The 18371-nt window shown below is 44.5% G+C and overlaps 1 protein-coding gene and 1 long non-coding RNA gene across 4 annotated transcripts in view; one reads left to right on the forward strand and one right to left on the reverse strand.

Annotated features, from left to right (window-relative positions):
* LOC134932990 (uncharacterized) overlaps window positions 1-18371 on the forward strand; it is a 107249-nt gene that overhangs the window by 77517 nt on the left and 11361 nt on the right. For 2 of the 3 annotated variants that reach the window (XR_010179549.1, XR_010179550.1), the window contains exons 3-4: window positions 12202-12316; window positions 15986-16108. This is a non-coding gene — a long non-coding RNA (uncharacterized LOC134932990). The remainder of the gene's footprint in view (window positions 1-12201; window positions 12317-15985; window positions 16109-18371) is intronic. The other variant, XR_010179551.1, reaches the window with a different exon arrangement.
* LOC134932989 (homeobox protein EMX1-like) overlaps window positions 1-18371 on the reverse strand; it is a 90758-nt gene that overhangs the window by 59265 nt on the left and 13122 nt on the right. The window lies entirely within an intron of this gene.

An 18371-nucleotide genomic window follows, 5' to 3' on the forward strand; every position in this document is an offset into this window, starting at 1 on the left:
GTTTAGTATCCATCGGAAGAATATTTAATTAGAAATATTCCGGTGTTGGTTTGAAGCAGATCAATCGCTCGTGCGAATAGTTATGGACATAAGAAGTTTATGAACATTTACTTTATTTGCACTTTATTACCCATGCGGCGGGAAACCCAGTTTCCCTCCCACCTGAGCAGTTGGAAATAGTCACAGCCCACCTGTATGAATCAACCTATGACCTTTTGTTATAATGCGAAGCCGAATTCCTATGTCCAATGAACAATGAGATTGTAGGGACCATTGAATTGTATTGTGTGTGGGGCATAAATAGGCAGGCCGACCATATCCAGTTCACTCTCTTCAACGGTTCTCATTGCTGATAATCGGGAGCTGGATATCGAGGCGCATGCGATCGTTTCCCCTTGTGCGTAAGTGTTTCTCCGCAACTATATTGATCTTCTTGTTATTGTGGGCCAATCTCTCTCAATTTCTCTCTCTCTCTCTCCTTCTCTTTCTCTCTCATTTTCCCTTAAATTGTATTGTATTGTATTTCCTGTGTAGTTATCTGGTTAGGTGGTCTATGTTATATTGTAGTGTATGACTTGTATTGTGTTTAACTCTTTTGCAAGTATAGCATTCATAATATATATTTTAGGCGTTGGACCCTGAGCACGGTATCTGTGTGTTTCTTATAGTATTAAGTATTCTCAGAGCGTCGGTGACGCTCAAACAGCTTTTAAGGTAATAAGGTTATACTGTGTTGCATTTACTCTCTAACATTACACTAAGGTTTTACTGCACAATACACTGTTTATGGTTTAGATACAAAGGTTTAATATAGTGAGCGTCAGCTCCGCTGGTGATCTCCTCTTGGTCCCGAGCGTTAGCTACGCTATAGCGAATCATTACTTTAGTTAACAGCCAATAACGTGCCTGCCTGTGATCTCTTGGCCGTGAGTGAACGTGACGCTTGAGCGTCTCGATCACGGCAAAGCGATTGTTACGCAACTAGCGTACCCTTACGGTACTTCATACATAAATAGCGTACAGTGTTCTTAGACCTCATAAAGGGTATTATATACGATAAATATTTAGCTTTATCAGAGGTCAAAGTTCAATCACGAATGACATCGAAAGTGTAAAATTGCAACTTTTTGAATTGATTACGACTAATTTACTAAGCTGCCGTATTCTGCATTTTCGGGTTTTCCGATGTCGATGTCATTCGTTTTTTTTTTGCAGTGTTTTACGTGAGTGAATTGTAAAACACTGCCGACTTTAATACAATGAATCTCGGCCGGATCTGAGAGATCCGTGCTGGGCTTCATTGTTCACCTTGTAAAATAAAAAAAAATTGTTTAAACTGTGTAAAAAAATTGCCTGGGGTCCCCCCTACTAAGCATAACCAGCCTCGGGCTCTTTGAGCCGACCCTGGTTGCAGAAATATGGGGAAAAAATGGACAGGGGTTCCCCCATATTTAAACAACCAGCATCGGGCTCTGCGCCTGGTCCTGGTTCCAAAAATACGGGGGACAAAAAGCGTAGGGGTCCCCCGTATTTTTGAAACCAGCACCGGGCTCCACTAGCTGGACAGATAATGCCACAGCCGGGGGTCACTTTTATACAGTGCCCTGCGGCTGTGGCATCAAATATCCAACTAGTCACCCCTGTCCGGGGTACCCTGGGGGAGTGGGGACCCCTTCAATCAAGGGGTCCCCCCCCCCAGCCACCCAAGGGCCAGGGGTGAAGCCCGAGGCTGTCCCCCCATCCAATGGGCTGCGGATGGGGGGCTGATAGCCTTTGTTCAAAGTGTTTGATATTGTTTTTAGTAGCAGAACTACAAGTCCCAGCAAGCCTCCCCCACAAGCTGGTACTTGGAGAACCACAAGTACCAGCATGCGGCGGAAAAATGGGCCCGCTTGTACCTGTAGTACTACTACTAAAAAAATACCCCAATAAAGACAACACACACACACCTTGAAAGTATAACTTTAATACATCCATCCACACCTCCATATACACATACTTACCTTATGTTCCCACGCAGGTCGGTCCTCTTCTCCAGTAGAATCCATGGTGTACCTGTAGAAAAAATTATACTCACATAATCCAGGGTAGAAGGCTCCTCTGCTTGTAATTCTTTTGTAATCCACGTACTTGAAAAAATAAAAAAACGGATACCCGACCTCGCACTGAAAGGGGCCCCATGTTTTCACTAGAGATGAGCGGGTTCGGTTTCTCTGAATCCGAACCCGCCAGAACTTCATGTTTTTTTTCACGGGTCCGAGCGACTCGGATCTTCCCGCCTTGCTCGGTTAACCCGAGCGCGCCCGAACGTCATCATGACGCTGTCGGATTCTCGCGAGGCTCGGATTCTATCGCGAGACTCGGATTCTATATAAGGAGCCGCGCGTCGCCGCCATTTTCACACGTGCATTGAGATTGATAGGTGTACAGTACAGTGCGGTAGTTCACGGCTGTGGCTACCTCTGTGTCGGCACTCGGCAGCCCGTCCATAATTGTATATACCAGTGACCTAACCGTGGTTTTTTTTTCTTTCTTTATACATACATACTAGTTACGAGTATACTATATCTTTATCAACCAGTCTATATATTAGCAGCAGACACAGTACAGTGCGGTAGTTCACGGCTGTGGCTACCTCTGTGTCGGCACTCGGCAGCCCGTCCATAATTGTATATACCACCTAACCGTGGTTTTTTTTTCTTTCTTTATACATACATACTAGTTACGCGTATACTATCTCTTTATCAACCAGTCTATATATTAGCAGCAGACACAGTACAGTGCGGTAGTTCATGGCTGTGGCTACCTCTGTGTCGGCACTCGGCAGCCCGTCCATAATTGTATATACCACCTAACCGTGGTTTTTTTTTCTTTCTTTATACATACATACTAGTTACGAGTATACTATCTCTTTATCAACCAGTCTATATATTAGCAGCAGACACAGTACAGTGCGGTAGTTCACGGCTGTGGCTACCTCTGTGTCGGCACTCGGCAGCCCGTCCATAATTGTATATACCACCTAACCGTGGTTTTTTTTTCTTTCTTTATACATACATACTAGTTACGAGTATACTATCTCTTTATCAACCAGTCTATATATTAGCAGCAGACACAGTACAGTGCGGTAGTTCACGGCTGTGGCTACCTCTGTGTCGGCACTCGGCAGCCCGTCCATAATTGTATACTAGTATCCAATCCATCCATCTCCATTGTTTACCTGAGGTGCCTTTTAGTTGTGCCTATTAAAATATGGAGAACAAAAATGTTGAGGTTCCAAAATTAGGGAAAGATCAAGATCCACTTCCACCTCGTGCTGAAGCTGCTGCCACTAGTCATGGCCGAGACGATGAAATGCCAGCAACGTCGTCTGCCAAGGCCGATGCCCAATGGCATAGTACAGAGCATGTCAAAACCAAAACACCAAATATCAGTAAAAAAAGGACTCCAAAACCTAAAATAAAATTGTCGGAGGAGAAGCGTAAACTTGCCAATATGCCATTTACCACACGGAGTGGCAAGGAACGGCTGAGGCCCTGGCCTATGTTCATGGCTAGTGGTTCAGCTTCACATGAGGATGGAAGCACTCAGCCTCTCGCTAGAAAACTGAAAAGACTCAAGCTGGCAAAAGCACCGCAAAGAACTGTGCGTTCTTTGAAATCCCAAATCCACAAGGAGAGTCCAATTGTGTCGGTTGCGATGCCTGACCTTCCCAACACTGGACGTGAAGAGCATGCGCCTTCCACCATTTGCACGCCCCCTGCAAGTGCTGGAAGGAGCACCCGCAGTCCAGTTCCTGATAGTCAGATTGAAGATGTCAGTGTTGAAGTACACCAGGATGAGGAGGATATGGGTGTTGCTGGCGCTGGGGAGGAAATTGACCAGGAGGATTCTGATGGTGAGGTGGTTTGTTTAAGTCAGGCACCCGGGGAGACACCTGTTGTCCGTGGGAGGAATATGGCCGTTGACATGCCAGGTGAAAATACCAAAAAAATCAGCTCTTCGGTGTGGAGGTATTTCACCAGAAATGCGGACAACAGGTGTCAAGCCGTGTGTTCCCTTTGTCAAGCTGTAATAAGTAGGGGTAAGGACGTTAACCACCTCGGAACATCCTCCCTTATACGTCACCTGCAGCGCATTCATAATAAGTCAGTGACAAGTTCAAAAACTTTGGGTGACAGCGGAAGCAGTCCACTGACCAGTAAATCCCTTCCTCTTGTAACCAAGCTCACGCAAACCACCCCACCAACTCCCTCAGTGTCAATTTCCTCCTTCCCCAGGAATGCCAATAGTCCTGCAGGCCATGTCACTGGCAAGTCTGACGAGTCCTCTCCTGCCTGGGATTCCTCCGATGCATCCTTGCGTGTAACGCCTACTGCTGCTGGCGCTGCTGTTGTTGCCGCTGGGAGTCGATGGTCATCCCAGAGGGGAAGTCGTAAGCCCACTTGTACTACTTCCAGTAAGCAATTGACTGTTCAACAGTCCTTTGCGAGGAAGATGAAATATCACAGCAGTCATCCTACTGCAAAGCGGATAACTGAGTCCTTGACAACTATGTTGGTGTTAGACGTGCGTCCGGTATCCGCCGTTAGTTCACAGGGAACTAGACAATTTATTGAGGCAGTGTGCCCCCGTTACCAAATACCATCTAGGTTCCACTTCTCTAGGCAGGCGATACCGAGAATGTACACGGACGTCAGAAAAAGACTCACCAGTCTCCTAAAAAATGCAGTTGTACCCAATGTCCACTTAACCACGGACATGTGGACAAGTGGAGCAGGGCAGGGTCAGGACTATATGACTGTGACAGCCCACTGGGTAGATGTATGGACTCCCGCCGCAAGAACAGCAGCGGCGGCACCAGTAGCAGCATCTCGCAAACGCCAACTCTTTCCTAGGCAGGCTACGCTTTGTATCACCGCTTTCCAGAATACGCACACAGCTGAAAACCTCTTACGGCAACTGAGGAAGATCATCGCGGAATGGCTTACCCCAATTGGACTCTCCTGTGGATTTGTGGCATCGGACAACGCCAGCAATATTGTGTGTGCATTAAATATGGGCAAATTCCAGCACGTCCCATGTTTTGCACATACCTTGAATTTGGTGGTGCAGAATTTTTTAAAAAACGACAGGGGCGTGCAAGAGATGCTGTCGGTGGCCAGAAAAATTGCGGGACACTTTCGGCGTACAGGCACCACGTACAGAAGACTGGAGCACCACCAAAAACTACTGAACCTGCCCTGCCATCATCTGAAGCAAGAAGTGGTAACGAGGTGGAATTCAACCCTCTATATGCTTCAGAGGTTGGAGGAGCAGCAAAAGGCCATTCAAGCCTATACAATTGAGCACGATATAGGAGATGGAATGCACCTGTCTCAAGTGCAGTGGAGAATGATTTCAACGTTGTGCAAGGTTCTGATGCCCTTTGAACTTGCCACACGTGAAGTCAGTTCAGACACTGCCAGCCTGAGTCAGGTCATTCCCCTCATCAGGCTTTTGCAGAAGAAGCTGGAGGCATTGAAGAAGGAGCTAAAAGGGAGCGATTCCGCTAGGCATGTGGGACTTGTGCATGCAGCCCTTAATTCGCTTAACAAGGATTCACGGGTGGTCAATCTGTTGAAATCAGAGCACTACATTTTGGCCACCGTGCTCGATCCTAGATTTAAAGCCTACCTTGGATCTCTCTTTCCGGCAGACACAGGTCTGCTGGGGTTGAAAGACCTGCTGGTGACAAAATTGTCAAGTCAAGCGGAACGCGACCTGTCAACATCTCCTCCTTCACATTCTCCCGCAACTGGGGGTGCGAGGAAAAGGCTCAGAATTCCGAGCCCACCCGCTGGCGGTGATGCAGGGCAGTCTGGAGCGACTACTGATGCTGACATCTGGTCCGGACTGAAGGACCTGACAACGATTACGGACATGTCGTCTACTGTCACTGCATATGATTCTCTCAACATTGATAGAATGGTGGAGGATTATATGAGTGACCGCATCCAAGTAGGCACGTCACACAGTCCGTACTTATACTGGCAGGAAAAAGAGGCAATTTGGAGGCCCTTGCACAAACTGGCTTTATTCTACCTAAGTTGCCCTCCCACAAGTGTGTACTCCGAAAGAGTGTTTAGTGCCGCCGCTCACCTTGTCAGCAATCGGCGTACGAGGTTACATCCAGAAAATGTGGAGAAGATGATGTTCATTAAAATGAATTATAATCAATTCCTCCGCGGAGACATTGACCAGCAGCAATTGCCTCCACAAAGTACACAGGGAGCTGAGATGGTGGATTCCAGTGGGGACGAATTGATAATCTGTGAGGAGGGGGATGTACACGGTGATATATCGGAGGGTGAAGATGAGGTGGACATCTTGCCTCTGTAGAGCCAGTTTGTGCAAGGAGAGATTAATTGCTTCTTTTTTGGGGGGGGTCCAAACCAACCCGTCATATCAGTCACAGTCGTGTGGCAGACCCTGTCACTGAAATGATGGGTTGGTTAAAGTGTGCATGTCCTGTTTTGTTTATACAACATAAGGGTGGGTGGGAGGGCCCAAGGACAATTCCATCTTGCACCTCTTTTTTCTTTTCTTTTTCTTTGCATCATGTGCTGATTGGGGAGGGTTTTTTTGGAAGGGACATCCTGCGTGACACTGCAGTGCCACTCCTAGATGGGCCCGGTGTTTGTGACGGCCACTAGGGTCGCTAATCTTACTCACACAGTCAGCTACCTCATTGCGCCTCTTTTTTTCTTTGCGTCATGTGCTGTTTGGGGAGGGTTTTTTGGAAGGGACATCCTGCGTGACACTGCAGTGCCACTCCTAGATGGGCCCGGTGTTTGTGTCGGCCACTAGGGTCGCTTATCTTACTCACACAGCGACCTCGGTGCAAATTTTAGGACTAAAAATAATATTGTGAGGTGTGAGGTATTCAGAATAGACTGAAAATGAGTGGAAATTATGGTTTTTGAGGTTAATAATACTTTGGGATCAAAATGACCCCCAAATTCTATGATTTAAGCTGTTTTTTAGTGTTTTTGGAAAAAAACACCCGAATCCAAAACACACCCGAATCCGACAAAAAAAATTCGGTGAGGTTTTGCCAAAACGCGGTCGAACCCAAAACACGGCCGCGGAACCGAACCCAAAACCAAAACACAAAACCCGAAAAATTTCAGGCGCTCATCTCTAGTTTTCACATGGGACCCCTTTCCCCGAATGCCACAAACCCACTCTGACTGATGTCTAAGTGGGTTTCTTCAGCCAATCAGGGAGCGCCACATTGTGGCACCCTCCTGATCGGCTGTGTGCTCCTGTACTGTCTGACAGGCAGCACACGGCAGTGTTACAATGTAACGCCTATGCGCTCCATTGTAACCAATGGTGGGAACTTTCAGGTCAGCGGTTGACCGAAAGTGACCTCACCGCTGACCTGAAAGTTCCCACCATTGGTTACAATGGAGCGCATAGGCGCTACATTGTAACACTGCCGTGTGCCGCCTGTCAGACAGTACAGGAGCACACAGCCGATCAGGAGGGTGCCACAACGTGGCGCTCCCTGATTGGCTGAAGAAACCCACTTAGACATCAGTCAGAGTGGGTTTCTGGCATTCGGGGAAAGGGGTCCCATGTGAAAACATGGGGACCCTTTCAGTTCGTGGTCGGGTATCCGTTTTTTTATTTTTTCAAGTACGTGGATTACAAAAGGATTACAAGCAGAGGAGCCTTCAACCATGGATTATGTGAGTATAATTTTTTCTACAGGTACACCATGGATTCTACTGGAGAAGAGGACCGACCTGCATGGGAACATAAGGTAAGTATGTGTATATGGAGGTGTGGATGGATGTATTAAAGTTATACTTTCAAGGTGTGTGTGTGTTGTCTTTATTGGGGTATTTTTTTAGAAGTAGTACTACAGGTACCAGCGGGCCCATTTTTCCGCCGCATGCTGGTACTTGTGGTTCTCCAAGTACCAGCTTGCGGGGGAGGCTTGCTGGGCCTTGTAGTACTGCTACTAAAAACAATATCATTCACTTTTAACAAAGGCTATCAGCCCCCCATCCGCAGCCCATTGGATGGGGGGACAGCCTCGGGCTTCACCCCTGGCCCTTGGGTGGCTGGGGGGGGGACCCCTTGATTGAAGGGGTCCCCACTCCCCCAGGGTACCCCGGCCAGGGGTGACTAGTTGGATATTTGATGCCACGGCCGTAGGGCACTGTATAAAAGTGACCCCCGGCTGTGGCATTATCTGTCCAGCTAGTGGAGCCCGGTGCTGGTTTCAAAAATACGGGGGACCCCTACTCTTTTTGTCCCCCGTATTTTTGGAACCGTATTTTTTTTAATTTATAACATTTCCCCCCCCTTCTCACTGAAAAACATGCACGGATCTCATGGATCCGTGCATGCCTATACAAACACGGGATAAAAAAGCAGGTCTGTTTTTTTTTAGCACTTTTTCACGATTTGTATTTTAGCACGGCAGTGTTTGGCTATTGTCGGCAGTGTTTGTGTTTTGCACTTTTTAGTAAATGACCGATTTCTACCAAATTGCAGGCGTATTTGACCGATGGTGTATTGATTCGTGATTTTTTCCAAGGACTTCCAAAATATTACGAATGCCCTCATCACTGCCGTGATTTTTGCTTAGTAAATTACCGAGATGACACTTTGAAGAAAAACGGCATCTCGGTCAAAATCGGGAGCTTAGTAAATATACCCCATGGGATGTACTTTGCGAGGCTTACTTTGAATCTGGCGCCGATTATGTGCCATTCCCAGCTCACGGACCGCCAGCTAATGAGAAGCTGCCACTTGGCAGCTTCTCATTGGCTGGCGGTCCGCAAGCCGTGATTGGCTCACGCCAGATTTTTACATAGCCGCCCCTACTTCTGATTGGTGCTACAGCGGTCCGCGAGCCTGGATTGGCTGGCGGCCGCTGCCACCTTTAAAATGCAGCTGGGAGTCGGGACCTGATGCTGTGGCCGGGCGGAGGCGGAACTGGTTCCGCCTGCAATTAGAGGTGACGGAACGCAGTTCCACTTCGTTCCGGCCCACTTTAACCACTGTGGCATACCTCCCAACTGTCCCGAATACAGCAGGACAGTCCCACTAATTGGACACTACCCCGCTGTCCCTCCCGCGGGTCTCAGTGTGCCACGGGTGGGGGTTGGGGGGCAGATTGTGAGAGCCAGTGATCTCCCACTGCTCTGCAAAGCAGACGGTGATCGCTTAACCCCTTCAATGGAGTATACTCCATTTTATAAAGGAGTATACTGATTCCTGGGTGCCGTGCACGCTGCACGACTGTCCCTGGGATCTCAATCAGTAGTATGCCCGGAAATCTTCCAGGTTGCCAGTGCTGTCATCGCTGGCAAGCCCGGAATATTTCCGGTCATGCCACTGAAGGGGTTAATAGATGCTGTCCGTATGGGCACAGTATCTATCATTGCAGAAAGTGGAGCCGGAGAACTGGGCACGCCCCCAAAATGACAAAAACGAGAGTCGCGGTGCTAGGCCCTGTCACCTCCACTCGAGGCCCCGCCCCTCCACTTTAGGCCCCGTCCCCTTTCTGCCTGCGCCTGTGCCCCAACCACCCACCATCAAAACTTGGGATGATATAGTAATTTTTTGCCCGGGAAGCCTGCACATTGCTTGCGCCGATAGTCAAGTGTCTGTTTATTTATTCATAGCCCTTCTCCCGGATGTCACATTGAGATAATACATATCTCATTTTCTTTCCAGGTCAGTAAGCTATACAATAGTGAAAACATTATCTAAATTCATCCAGTCGTTTTTGTGCGATCGTGGAACGAACAGACAAAATAAATTTTTAATCATTTTTTTTTATCTTCTCCATAGTTCATACACAGTTCCAAGAAGTATATTTCTCCAAAAACATTTCTATGTTTCTATGTACAGACACAACCATTACAACTTTATAAGTATATATATTTATTATTATTACCAGTTATTTATATAGTGCACACATATTCCACAGCGCTTTCCAGAGAATATTTGGCCATTCACATCAGTCCCTGACTGAGTGGAGCTTACAATCTATATTCCCTACCACATGTACACGCACACACATTCACGCTAGGGTTAAATTTTGTTGGGATCCAATTAACCTACCAGTATATGAGGCAGTAATGCTAACCATTACACCATCCGTACTGCGTGTGTGTGTGTGTGTGTGTGTGTGTGTGTGTGTGTGTGTGTGTGTGTGTGTGTGTGTGTGTGTGTGTGTATATATATATATATATATATATATATATATATTATATATATACTCCAACGTGGAACGGCACTCTCCTTACAGGGATCACTTGCCTGCGTGCCCTTGCATAAATAAATACACCTGGCTTTTGAAGAACGCCCTGATACGGGTGTCTAACACGGCACTGCAGGTCTCGTAAAGCAATAAACTTTTTTTATTGATGTGATATTTCGGGGCTATATGCGCCCCGTCCTTAGACAAACAGCAATAATGCGTTCTTCAGAAGCTGGATATATATATATATATATAGTCCCAGGGATGAACCCGCACTCTGATGCTAGTGTGTCTGAATAAATAGAGGGTGCCCTCAGCAAATGTAAATGCAGAAAAAAGGAAGAAGGCTGCGGCACTCGATAAGCAGAATATTAATGTATTGGTTAAAAAGTCATTACAGCAGTGTAAATAGCAGCGACGTTTCGGTACTCGCAGGTACCGTTTTCAAGCTGCGTGCTGCTGAAAGGAAAGGAAAACCAATACATTAATATTCTGCTTATGGAGTGCCGCAGCCTTCTTCCTTTTTTCTATATATATATATATATATATATATATACAGGTTGAGTATCCCTTATCCAAAATGCTTGGGACCAAAGGTATTTTGGATATGGGATTTTTCCGTATTTTGGAATAATTGCATACCATAATGAGATATCATGGTGATGGGACCCAAGTCTAAGCACAGAATGTATTTATGTTTCATATACACCTTATACACACAGCCTGAATGTCATTATAGCCAATATTTTTTATAACTTTGTGCATTAAACAAAGTGTGTGTACATTCACACAATTCATTTATGTTTCTTATACACCTTATACACACAGCCTGAAGGTCATTTAATACAATATTTTTAACAACTTTGTGTATTAAACAAGGTTTGTGTACATTGAGCCATCAAAAAACAAAAGTTTCACTATCTCACTCTCCCTCAAAAAAGTCCGTATTTCGGAATATTCCGTATTTCGGATATTTGGATATGGGATACTCAACCTGTATTATACACACAGTATATGTATATATATATATATATATATATATATATATAGGACCTGCATGAAGGTGGGGTACCTTGGAGCGGTATGCAGGCTTCCGTGCATTGGCCAATTCACTAACTAAACCCCCATCATTTATTCATTTATCCATAGATGTTGTGAGGATAAGTGAGCTCATTTTGGTGAGTGCTGTACTTTTGTTTCTATATTTTTGAGTAGGTGGCCATGGGCTACATGCACCCCACCCTATTAGTGGCGAGTGCGGATACTGCACCCCGCTTCTGGGGTGGTGAGTGCTGTGGTTTTCTATTTGTTGGTATATTTTAGGGTTAATCCCTGGTTAACTCATTAACTGTGGCCACAAACTTTGTTCATGCACCCCAATTATCCTAAACCTGTGTCAGCTGCCCTTTAGTAAATTATTAGCCAGTGTCAGGTGACTAGTGTACCTTTTAAAAGCCATGCAGTTCATGGCAGGTACACCTTACACCAAGTGGGCATTTTTGCAGTTATATTATGTGATACAGTTGCCAGGTTTTAATTTTGATGATTTGGTGATAGTGTAGGACCTGCATGAAGGTGGGGTACCTTGGAGCGGTATGCAGGCTTCCGTGCATTGGCCAATTCACTAACTAAACCACCATCATTTATTCATTTATCCATAGATGTTGTGAGGATAAGTGAGCTCATTTTGGTGAGTGCTGTACTTTTGTTTCTATATATATGAATTTTAATTGCTTTATTTAATTTCTTGTCCTCTTCTCTAACATAAATGCGTTGCTTTCTATGCTCGATTAATGCATTTGACTTCATACTATGCTTATTATAAGGTTGCAGCCCATTGTTAGGCTGCTCTGCATTTTTATTAAGATAGTGCGGCATGTTAGCGTGTAGTCATGGTGATGGTTGTCTTCACATAGTGTTTTGTATGTTGCTAGGCAACGGAGGGTTCGGCACATGCGCGCACGTCGCGGGAGCGTGACGTCACCGACCCTGCGTCCAGCGGTTCCTGTTTCCATGTGGGTGTCTTCACGGGTCTCTTATGGTATAAAGGTAAGCAATTTAGTAATGTTCTTTGTTCTGACGAAAGTTTTAAGAATAAAACTGAAATGTTAACCAGCGGAGGCGTGCTGCGCCCATTCATTTAAAGAAATAGAAGTCCATGTGAGTGCCACTCTTCCTGCACTATACATAGCCCTGCTGCATAGCATCGCACTGGAGGCACCGAGGCACCTTTACTGGTCAGAGACGGAGTGCCGGCAATCCAACTTTGCAGATAGTCTAGGAGGAACAAGTGAGGAAAGCACCCCACAGCCCTCCTTTTCTTGCAAGGCACCTGTCCGCTTTTACATTCTACGGAAGAACCACACGAGTGGATTATTGGGTATTTGCACGTTTGGTGCACCTGCACTGTGGTGATTTGTCTAACAAGGCCTGCACATCATGTCTTATGAGGCCAGCGGCTATCGCAGCATAGCTTTACCCTTGGGGGAAACTCTTGAGTTTTTCGGATGCAGAGGCACAGGACATCTACTTCACCGACGACTTCTCCACCACAAAAGGTTCTGATTCAAATGAACAGCTATATTTTGAGCTCCTTAAATATAAGAAAAAAGAAATGGATTTTTTAATGCATGGTGTTACCCTCTCCGATTATCATCGGAATAAACAGATCCCTAGGGGATTCCGGATCAGGAACACCCCCACCATAGGGAGGTATAACTAAGATTTCTGTAGGAGATGGGTAGCTGTATTGAACAAATGCAGCTTTGATCTTATCCTGTTGGTGATAGAAGAGTCAGCGCGTGAGCTGAAACTGATTAAATCCAGCATTTCTAAGTTTGAGGACATGCATATGGAGGCCCTTACTAAAGATCAAGAGACCAATTGGTTAGAAAAATTGACTGAGCAGATGGACATTTACAAAACCAATTTGGTCAAATTTAAGAAAGAAAAGCTTGCCACGGTTCAACGTGATTACATGGAAAGTAAGGTTTATGCCTGGGTCCAGAACCCTGGGGCATTGAACCGTCAGATGTTTAGAGACAAGAAAAGGAATTATAGAACCACTGACCGAGACACCTCGAGTGGAGAATACACCTCCTACAGTGGATCGGAAGAAGCTGGTACGCCTGGTTCCGGTAAACACCCTTTAGGGGTTCGGACCCGCGCACAGCGCGGCATACCCCCAAAAACCGCACAAGGAGGGGGGGGCAGTGGAAAAGAGACCTCAAAAAAAGGGGCAAAAACGAGGAAGTAACCACTGTGTTCAATCTATCAGACCGGACTTTGACTCAGCATGAAATTTCTTTGCTAAACAAAGGCTTATCGTTTATACCATCCGGGAAATTTGATGCCCTGCAATGGCAGGTTGATTCTTACCGCTTTGCCAGACAACTTAGAATTAAGGAATATTTTGACAAGCAACCAATGCAGCCTAGGGAGGGACACGAGGTCTAATGTTCCCCCTCAGCTGAAGGTCAAGTCAAAATTTGACCCTTTTTCAAACAACCTCTCTTTGAAATGCTACACACGGACACTGGACCAGAAAGTGATCAGTTATGGTAAAAGTGTGAGAGCCATGCATAGTAACATAAGTAAAGAGGAACGTTTAGCATTGGCGAATTTGCGCTCGTACACCGATATTGTGATCCGTACCGCCGATAAGGGGGGCGGTATTGTGGTACTAAATCTTTCAGATTACAAAAAGGAAATTTATTCCCAGCTAAACGATCCCGAAGTTTATAAGAGACTGGAGCATGACCCTACGGTTCAGTACAAGATAGAACTGGATAACATACTAACAAAAGCATCTGAGGAAGGTATCATCTCTGTTGACATGTTAAAGAATCTAAAGCAGGAGTTTCCAATAGCCCCTGTATTCTACACCATACCCAAAATTCAAAAAAATATGACAAATCCACCTGGCAGGCCGATTATTGCCGCAAGAGACTCGTTATATTACAAAATCTCACAATTCATCGACATATATTTGCAGCCAGTGGTGCAAAGACAACAGATGTACCTGAAAGACACCACAACATTTCTTAAAAAATTGCAGCAGTTTACACCTCTCCCACCAGGTTGTGTATTATGCACTATGGATGTGGTGTCTCTTTATACGAATATACCACATGAAGAAGGCCTCACAGCTACAAGAAACCTTCTCCTCAGCGACAGAGACTATAATGGTCCTGATATAGATTTCATGATTCAGCTCCTAGGCCTTACACTGAAACGTAACTATTTTCTCTTTGATGGCCACTGGTATAACCAGCAAAAGGGGTGTGCAATGGGATCTTGTGTGGCCCCGGCATTCGCTAACTCTTTTATGTTCACCAAAGAGAAGGAACTGCTATTAGATTCACCAGATTTCGCACAGGGGATAATATGGATCACAAGATTCATAGATGATGTGTTCCTGATATGGCAAGGAAGTATAGAAGATCTTGAACAGGCTATACTAAAAATTAATTCCAGAGACGTTAACATTAAATTTACTTATGTCATCAGTGACATGACGGTCAACTATCTGGACGTCAAAGTTTCGCTGGAAGGTAACCACTTGTCCACTGACCTCTACAAAAAACCGACGGACCGAAACACATACCTGCATGCCTCTAGCCAACATCCCCCGGCCTGCTTAGGTGGTATACCTTACTCCCAGTTTTTGAGGGCACGGAGAATAACAGACACTAATGATAAAGCAGAAGCAGCTATCAACGAGATGATGCAGATGTTTCTAGCGAAAGGCTACAGATTTGAAGATCTGGTCCGTGCAAAAATTAAAGCCCTGGCGAAGCCTAGAGTACAGCTTATGGAACCAAAGTTCAAAAGTCCATCAGACAAGAAAATATTACCATTTGTACAACAATATCAACATGATAGTGGATTTAATGTAAAAACGGCTAAAGATTTGTGGCCGATTGTAACTCTAGATCCGGAGCTTAAGGGATTCAAAGATTATAAAATTATGCCTTGTTTTTCCAGAAGAAAGAATCTTAAAGATCTTCTAGTTATTAATGATATTTCACACCTCCAATCACCACTAAAAATGAATTTTCTTTCACGAAAGCCAGGCTGCTATAAATGCACAGGCTGCACAACCTGCAGCTATTTGGAACCTGGAAATACCTTCAATCACCCGCATACCGGCAAGAAAATCGACATTAAGCATATACTGACCTGTACCAGCAAGTTCGTCATATACTTCATACGCTGCCCATGTGGGCTCATGTATATTGGGAAGACCACATGTACCTTGCGAGAAAGAATGGCGACACACAGAATGTTGATTAGACATGCTTTGGAAGGCTCAGATTCTGAACAGCCAGTGGCCCGGCACTTTAAATTACATCGACACAGTTTAGCCACCTTGCGCTACAAGCTCATAGATCATGTCCCCCCAAGTGTAAGAGGAGGAGATAGAGGCAAGAGACTTCTACAATTAGAAGCTAGGTGGATCCATTCATTGGACACGGTGGCCCCAAGAGGATTGAATGAACAATTGAATTTTAATTGCTTTATTTAATTTCTTGTCCTCTTCTCTAACATAAATGCGTTGCTTTCTATGCTCGATTAATGCATTTGACTTCATACTATGCTTATTATAAGGTTGCAGCCCATTGTTAGGCTGCTCTGCATTTTTATTAAGATAGTGCGGCATGTTAGCGTGTAGTCATGGTGATGGTTGTCTTCACATAGTGTTTTGTATGTTGCTAGGCAACGGAGGGTTCGGCACATGCGCGCATGAGCGCACGTCGCGGGAGCGTGACGTCACCGACCCTGCGTCCAGCGGTTCCTGTTTCCATGTGGGTGTCTTCACGGGTCTCTTATGGTATAAAGGTAAGCAATTTAGTAATGTTCTTTGTTCTGACGAAAGTTTTAAGAATAAAACTGAAACGTTAACCAGCGGAGGCGTGCTGCGCCCATTCATTTAAAGAAATAGAAGTCCATGTGAGTGCCACTCTTCCTGCACTATACATAGCCCTGCTGCACAGCATCGCACTGGAGGCACCGAGGCACCTTTACTGGTCAGAGACGGAGTGCCGGCAATCCAACTTTGTATATATATATATATGTAAACCAGGAAAAAGACGTGGCACTCGTAGCATAGCATAGAAGTTACACACACAAATGTGGTTAACAAGCCTGACGACAGTGGTGTGTCCACTGAAACGTTGTTAACCACATTTGTGTGTGTAACTTCTATGCTATGCTACGAGTGCCACTTCTGTTTCCTGGTTTGGAGTGCTGTACCTTCTCCTACTCATATATATATATATATATATATATATATATATATACATATATATGTGTATGGGGTGAGCAAACAGCGCCAAAAATATGCAGTAGACACAAGTTTTTCACAGTATGTCAGCTTTAGTGACCCCCAAATATACAGTCACTATACGCCACTCCCTAATACATAAAGGGCGTCTGCTACCTCTTAAGTAGGTTCTGCACTAGTACGAGTGCAGGATAAAGATTAAAAGTTGAAAATGATGGATAAGATCTGAGCGACCAATGGTGGCAGCAAATTAAAAGGACTGCTTATTTTCTTAAAAGAAGGGGGTTTATTAAGGAACAAAAATATTTTTTTTATATAAAAACATACAACTGGCCAATCGGGGTTGCAACATCCACAGGTGCTAAATATTAGCACGATGGAACCCTAGGCACATATAAATGAAAAACATCAAAATTATTCTAGCAAGAAAACAATTTAAAACTTATGCGGAGCACGTAAAAAGTTTAGGAACAAATTGGAAAGCATGGGGTTATTAAAAAATACAATTCATATGTTAAAAAATCTAAAATCTAAAAACACATGGAATTGATGAGGGATACATGAAAATTAGAATGCAATTAAAATAATGGAGATGGATATGAGTAGCTTAACTGAGGATTCAGTAGTAGTATCAGGATTCCCTCCAACGCGTTTCGTCTGGTCTGACTTCATCAAGTCAGACCAGACGAAACGCGTTGGATGAATTCTGAAAGTACAAGGTACACATCGATTTGTAGTATATGTGTATAAAGCGCTTATCTTAGGTACAGGAGGTTGATCTGGGAAAGATCATGGAATGTCCAACGCGTTTCTTCCTTCAGGACTTCATCAAGGGTCATATATATATATGTATATAGACACTGGGGGGTGTCCGTCACTCGCATACAATACCTCCGGTGTGGCAGTCCTAGCCCATAATAGTTTATTTCCTGATGAATATGCCAATAAAGCAGGCATTGAAGGGTGGCTGTCCTGAGTGAGGTTTATTATGGGCTAGGAGTACCACACCGGAGGTATTATATATACAAGTATATAAAGAAGGCACCTAGCACAGTAATGTATGTCGAAGGGAGTGCCAGACCCTATATATAATATCACTACTTAAATTAATGTAGCCGCATCAGTCTGAATTCTGGTAGAAAATAAACCATACCATAACCAGTTAAACATAACACAACATTTGCACTATGGGCTTAATTCCGAGTTGATCGCAGCAGAAAACTAGTTAGCAGTTGGGCAAAACCATGTGCAGTGCAGGGGGGGCAGATATAACATGTGCAGAGAGCGTTAGATTTGGGTGGGGTGTGTTCAAACTGAAATCTAAATTGCAGTGTAAAAATAAAGCAGCCAGTATTTACCCTGCACAGAAACAAAATAACCCATCCACATTTAACTCTCTCTGCAAATGTTATATCTGCCCCCCTGCAGTGCACATGGTTTTGCCCAACTGCTAACAAATCTGCTGCTGCGATCAACTCGGAATTACCCCCTATATACGTAAAACCTGCTAAATTAAACCTAGTACACATATTATTAAACTACAAAAAAAATGATAATATAAAATACATGTCAGCATGATGAAGTGTGGATTATTTTGATGCAATCAATATATATGTAAAATAGTTTTAAATTAAAATGAAAATAAGTGAAACTGTGGCCAAAAACTACATTAAATATATATTTAATTATTTTTACTGTGCACATACCAAAGGCAAATTATATTTCCATGTCTGAGTCATATTATATGAATAAATATTTTACTTTACTTTCTGGATAATGCAAAGTGGAGCTAAACAAACACTATGGGGGAAACCTACT

The sequence above is a fragment of the Pseudophryne corroboree genome, chromosome 6 (assembly GCF_028390025.1).
Source record: "Pseudophryne corroboree isolate aPseCor3 chromosome 6, aPseCor3.hap2, whole genome shotgun sequence".
Lineage (NCBI taxonomy): Eukaryota > Metazoa > Chordata > Amphibia > Anura > Myobatrachidae > Pseudophryne > Pseudophryne corroboree.